This window comes from Dermacentor silvarum, chromosome 1 (genome assembly GCF_013339745.2).
Source record: "Dermacentor silvarum isolate Dsil-2018 chromosome 1, BIME_Dsil_1.4, whole genome shotgun sequence".
In the NCBI taxonomy this organism is placed as follows: domain Eukaryota; kingdom Metazoa; phylum Arthropoda; class Arachnida; order Ixodida; family Ixodidae; genus Dermacentor; species Dermacentor silvarum.
The window spans coordinates 219,086,592-219,093,094 of NC_051154.1; the positions used below are offsets into that span (position 1 = coordinate 219,086,592).

The 6,503-nt window shown below is 48.5% G+C and overlaps 1 non-coding gene across 1 annotated transcript; it reads left to right on the forward strand.

The window, feature by feature from the left end:
* The first annotated feature begins 263 nt into the window (after positions 1-263).
* Trnas-aga (transfer RNA serine (anticodon AGA)) lies at positions 264-338 on the forward strand. The gene has a single exon. It is a non-coding gene; the product is annotated as a tRNA-Ser (tRNA).
* Positions 339-6,503: the final 6,165 nt, after the last annotated feature.

A 6,503-nucleotide genomic window follows, 5' to 3' on the forward strand; every position in this document is an offset into this window, starting at 1 on the left:
TCCTCGAAAGAAAGACTCGCAGTTGAAGAAAAATTCGTCCTGGTCCGGGACTCGAACCCAGGACCACCGCCTTTCCGGGGCAGCCGCTTTACCATCTGACCCGGTGGGGTTTCCATTGTAGCAATTGCTACATTTGGGTGGAAGTCTCAGTTTCCCTTAATTACTTATCTCCACCTAGCGGATTTCCGCTGAACTATTACATCGAACACTTGCCTTTGCTTGGAGTTGTCGACAATTCCAATTCGCCCTGCCATCTGCTAGCCGCCTGGTTAGCTCAGATGGTAGAGCGGCTGCCCCAGAAAGGCGGTGGTCCCGGGTTCGAGTCCCGGACCAGGACGAATTTTTCTTCAACTGCGAGTCTTTCTTTAGAGGAACCCGGTTGGGTTTCCATTGTAGCAATTGCTACATTTGGGTGGAAGTCTCAGTTTCCCTTAAATTCTTTGGCGAGTACCACAGGTCCGTCAAGCAAAAAAGTGTAATGCCTTGTATCTGCTCAAAAATACGTAATTTGCGAACTTAAAATGTTTAATCATTATAATATAAATGTAGATGATTGGTAGCTTTATAAGAGAAGGAACAACTAAAAAAATTATCCGAGGGAATACCCATAGGAATACACAGGGCTCCATAGAAAATGCATGGAGAAGCTCACAGTAGGGGGTGAACCAAATGAAATTTGGGGGTGGGCCAACTAAAAATTTGCACGGGGCCAACTTAAATTTGGGGGCGGGCCAGCACGAAATACGAGTGTAATTTTCTCCAAGGAAATGCATGGCTTGTCAGGGTGCCCCGACTATCATGCACCAAAATTTTAAAATATGCAAGTGCCACGTAGCTGGACAAAACCAAGGTAATGTTGTTCGCCGTCGCTTGGAGATACTCGGATTATTTTTTGCATTCCGCCTAAGTACACAATTAGCCTTAATTAGTTAATCAACTTCTCAAATATTATTGGATTAAAAGTGTAACTCAGAAAATTGTAGAGCAGCATGAAAAACTCCCGATACAGCTTTCTGTTGCTCAATACGTGCTACATAAAAGGGTTTTTCCGAGCGTGAAAGAAGCCTGCAAATATACGCAGAGTGCCTCGAGCGGCCAGTCGCGCGGCAATTTTGCGTGTATTCGCGGGCTTCTTTAGCGCTCGGAAAAGCACTAATGTTTCACGAGTCAGAGATCCGCGCAGCTCTCCACGACCTTAATGGCAAATCAGCACCTGGTCCCGACAAAGTTACGAACAAGACTCTAAGAAACCTCGATGATGTCTCGATGAGCGCTCTTACAGCATACGTCATTAAATTCTGGCGAGCGGGTCGCATCCCAGAGGCATGGAAACGCTCTAAGACAGTCCTGACACCGAAGCCAGGCAAGCCGTCCAGCCTGGATCACTTGCGGCCCATTTCCCTCACATCCTGCGTTGGCAAGGTGATGGAGCATGCGTTCCTCACCCGTATCAACCACCACCTTGAGGACACTGGAGCCTACCCACCCACTATGGTGGGCTTCCGGTCTCACCTCTCCACTCAAGACATTATGCTCCAGCTCTAACACCAGATCATCAACGATCCTACTAGCGGCGCCCGGGCCATCCTTGGCCTGGATCTGGAAAAGGAATTCGATAATGCAGCCACATGCAGCAATCCCGAGCCGAATTAACCAGCTCAACATGGGCGAGCGGAGCTACAACTACATCAGAGACTTCCTGTCGCGCCGCACAGTCACCCTCGTGGTCGACAGCATGACATCCGACGAACATCCACTAGGAAGCGTCGGCACTCCTCAAGGGCCAGTCATATCCCCGCTCCTTTTCAACCTCGTGATGCTGGGTCTCCCGGCCTACCTCGACGAGATTGACGGCCTCCATCACACCTTGTATGCAGACGACATAAGCTTGTGGGTCGACAAGGGCAGTGACGGTCAGATAGAAGGCACTTTACAAGCAGCGGTCTCTTCAGTATAAACCTACCTCCAAGACACGGGTCTCCGACTATCTCTACTCAAATCAGAGCTGCTCCTTTAACGCCCGCGCCGCCGGCCCAAGCCTACAGGCGAATCGCGCTAATGTGAAAAAATATACTCCTGTATACGCAAGACGGCTCCTGTATTCCCCGAGTCCCGAAGATACGCATCCTCGGCATGCATATAGCAGCCAACGGGTCAAACGTAGAAGCTATCCGGAAGATCGAAGGCAAGGTTACAGCGGCTACACGCGCGATCAACCGCATTACAAACAAGCACACGGGCGTGAAGGAGGACAGCGTCATGCGCCTCATACACTCCTTCGCAATCAGTCACGTTACTTATGTGGCTCCCTTCCACAACTGGAATTTCACTGAAAGGGAGAAACTCAACACCCTTATACGCAAGACTTACAAGATCGCCCTTGGCCTACCGGAGTCCACGAGCACTTCTCGTCTGCTACAGCTGGGGGTATACAACACGCTTGAGGAAATCGTGGATGCGCAAAGAGCCTCGCAACTCGAACGCATGTCCCTGACAGCCACGGGTCGGTACATCCTGTAGAAACCCGGCTTTAATTACCATGTCCAACACGGTCAGAAACTGGCCATTCCACCCGACATCAGCGACACGCTGATCATAGCCCCTATCCCTCGAAACATGCACCCCGAACATAATGGGGCCGACGCCAGGCCCGTGCCAAGGCACTGCTGCGCTCCTTTGGTGGGAAGACGACTACGCGCTTCGTAGACGCGGCAGAATACACACAAGAACACCGGTTCACGGTGGTAGTCATAGACGTTAACTAACGGCTTACGCACGCGTGTACTGTCAGCACGGAATACCCAGAAACAGCGGAAGAGGTGGGATTGCGCTTGCGCTTACCGACCCCCTCTGCGAGGTAGTTCTTAGAGACTCACAACCCACATTTCGTAACTACGCGCGGGGGCGCATTTCCTCCGAAGCTCTTCAGATCCTAAGGAAAGCTGGTCGACAGCACTTCGATAGCACCGCGATCATGTGGTTCCCATGGAGTGCACGTCGCCACCACCACCGACGAGGGCACCCCTAACTTGAATAAGGTGGCACATCGCTCTGCACGAGAACTGACCCGCCGCGCAGAGTCAGACACCCCCTCTTCGAGTTCGGACCTCCTGTTGCGAAATACGCTAGAACGATTAGTCAGATATAACGACATAACCAAGCACTACCAGTTAGGCAGGAGGATATTTCCCCCACCTCACCCCAAACTGAAACTTCGCCAGGCAGTCGTCTGGCGACAACTGCAGACACACATCTTCCCCAGTCCGGTGCGATTTCGGCACATTTTCCCCGCGCAATACCCGAGTGCTCTTTCCAAGTTATGTCCGGAACTAGAGCGACATTCTCACACATATTGTGGTAGTGTCCTGTTATAGCAGCGAAAATGGCAGTAGCTCCGGAGGCTCTTGTGTCGAAGTGGGCTGCTCGGCGCAGCTCCAACCTCAAGACACAAGAGTGGGCCGTCGAGCGGGCCCGGGAGGCGGCGACGAGGCAAGGCCTTGAAGTCCCCTCATGGGAGACCTGAGCGCGGGTCGTTAAACTTCGCCGGATTTTAATAAAGTTGTTTCCATCCATATGTAGCACGTATTGAGCAACAGAAAGCTGTATCGAGATTTTTTCATGCTGCTCTGCAATCTTCTCATTGACAATTTTAATCTAATTATGATATCTGAGGTTGATTAAATAATTAAGACTAATTATGCAATTAGGCGGAATGCAAAAAATAATCTGAGCATCTCCAAGCGACGGAAAACAACGTTACCTTGGTTCTGTACAGCTAGGGGGCATTTGCATATTTTTAAATATTGGCGCATTATAGTTGGGACACCCTGTATGGCAAGTAAGGAACTCTCCCTTTGCAGATGGCCGAGTAAACAATAATTGTTTTTTATAACAATAACAAGTTTTTTCACGCTATATGGTAGTTTTCTTTTTAATTCCCTCATTAGCTATCCTGCTTTTATCCCCATCCCGCATAACCGATTATGAACTGCCTTATGTGGCGAGCACATCCAGTCACAATTGATGTCGGAGTAGTTTCGCAGTATAGCATAGTCGTTGAAATCGAAGCGTTCACGGCACCCTTAGGATTCATACTGCGCTTGCGAAGCTGTCACTCATAGCGAAAACCATAAACTCTAATTACGAAGGCAGTATAGCTTTGCAGTGGAAAAATAAATCGATGCATTGCGAACTTCCCGGCTAGAATTTGTAAATTGCTATATGCGCCTTAAGGTAATTAGTTAAAACTTAGTGAAGTTTTGTTAATTAGTCGAGTATGCATTTCAACTATGTGGGCAAGTAATGTCCGCCTCCTCGAGTAGACCAGCTCATGGATTAGAAATCTGCTATCTGCCACAGGTAAATAAAAAATTTGAAAGTGTTCACTGAAACATCCGATATACGCTGCATGAAAAGTGAAGTAACAGAGCGTTTTCATTTAATCTCGGCTGATAGATTACGGCACATGGGAAATATATGTTGATAGATGTGGGTTGGGGCCTTGCACCTTGCGTCATCTACAAACATGTGACCACATATTAGTTGTCCCTCGCTAAATTCTCAGATCCTGTATAAATTCCCTAACTCGGAAAGGTTAGCAAAACTTGGCATTCTGTCGACTGCAATAATCAGTGAATATTTGATGATTACACGTTGCTTGTATGTTCCAGCGGTTGATAATTAACTGTGATGCACTTTTTTCTAGGAATGCAAGTACTAAGCATCTAGTAATGCAATGTATATAATTTTCCTTCTTTTTGTTGCCACCCTGTGATTGTTGTGTCATTTTTGTATCACGGGGTCTTGACACTCTGTCAGACATTCATTGGCCATTATGTTTAGCGACTCAACAACTGTTCCTGTGTTGTGCAGATTGTGAAGTTCAACTTCAATCGGGGCCTGAGGTCGAACACCTGACGACTCCGTGAACTGTCGAAAGTGTGCTTCTCTAGCATCTATAGCCGGCAATTGCCACCTCTTTTGGAGCTACCCACGAACGAAGGCTACTTCAGGAGAGGGTTTCCGTTTAAAAGCTACGAGCGGATTAGACAGACAGTTATAAGAATGGGCTCAGGGACTAGAAGTTCGCTAAGCCACTGCTGAAATGTCTGTGTGAGGAGGGCCTCCACGCTTTTATTTAAGTACACATGTGTGCAGCATGGAAGTCTTAACGAAAGAAAATGCAGTTCCTAGAACAACACTTGTATGCGCAAGACACTCACTTAAGAGGTGGTCTTCATCGCCACAAAGTTATGGCAACTCTCTATATATGTGCCTACAATCATGACGTTAAACTGTCAAGGCATTAAGGCATTAGGGAACTTAAACATTAAAGAAGAATAAGGAACAAATACGAAACGAAGAAAAAATATGCCTAAAAGTTATTTCTCTTTAATCGCAGATACTAACTGGAACTGTCAGTTAGTGAGGCGGCCCTTCATTATAGCCATAATACTGTAGTGGCGGGGTAACAGCAGCCGATCGAGAACCTCTGTAATAGCGGAGTTTTGCGTCTGGAGTCATGGACACCACGGAAAAGGTTTTGGCTGGTAATTGTAGGGTCCTGGGTTGGAGTTTTGTAATGGGAATTTAGAATATTTTTTTTACGTTGCTGCATTATTTTTCGCGTTTGACGTCTGCCTTACTTGTTCTTTTGTCCTATGCTTCACCACCACGCCTGACGCGGAGGGCTCCTCCCATAGGTAGCCTTCTGCCATGTGCAGTAAGGGCTCCCGCTATAGGGAGCCAAGCGACCCGTTGCATAGCCCATGGAGAAGGGGGGGGGGGGGGGGTTGCATAGGTAGATGCCACTTTAGCGGCCGCAGAACAATGAAAAATGACACGCTGTTACCTTGTTACTGTGCCGCCCCAGTGTGAAGGGCAAACCACTTACTAGCGAAAGTCTGTGCACGTAACATGCGATGGAGTAAAAAAGGGCACCCTTACTTTAGGAGTATACAGTGAGGGGGCCCGTCAGAATAGTGTATAGATTATTAACACGGGATCCCTCCACGTAGTGAGTGTCAGAAATAAAATCGCCGACGATTACGATACTCCCTCATGCGAATTTTGAGTGCGGCTGTTTAGGTGTTTCGAATTTGCGATATATTGTGGCAAATAATTTGATTCTGAACGACAGGGTCCTCTCGGCGGTGGCACTGAGCATCTGCTGGGGCAGCTCGTTTAGCAGCAGCGGCAGACGAAACATTTCCACCGATTGCGTCGCTCATTGTTCAGATAGAAAGCGTGAACACGGGAACGCGTGGCATGCGCGGAGCGCATTTTCTAGCGGCGGCGGCGCAGTCGATGTAGCGCATGCGCAGTGAGTCCAAAGCCTACGCCAGCACTTTGTTTCCATATATGGTATTGGTGGCACGCTCACCGCATCGGATGGGAGGATAGTGCTGCGTGTGACCACTGCGGGGACGAGTAAACAATCGATCACGTACTTTGTCACTGTCCCCAATACAGCGCACATAGGCAGGCACTCGCGACCGCGTTGG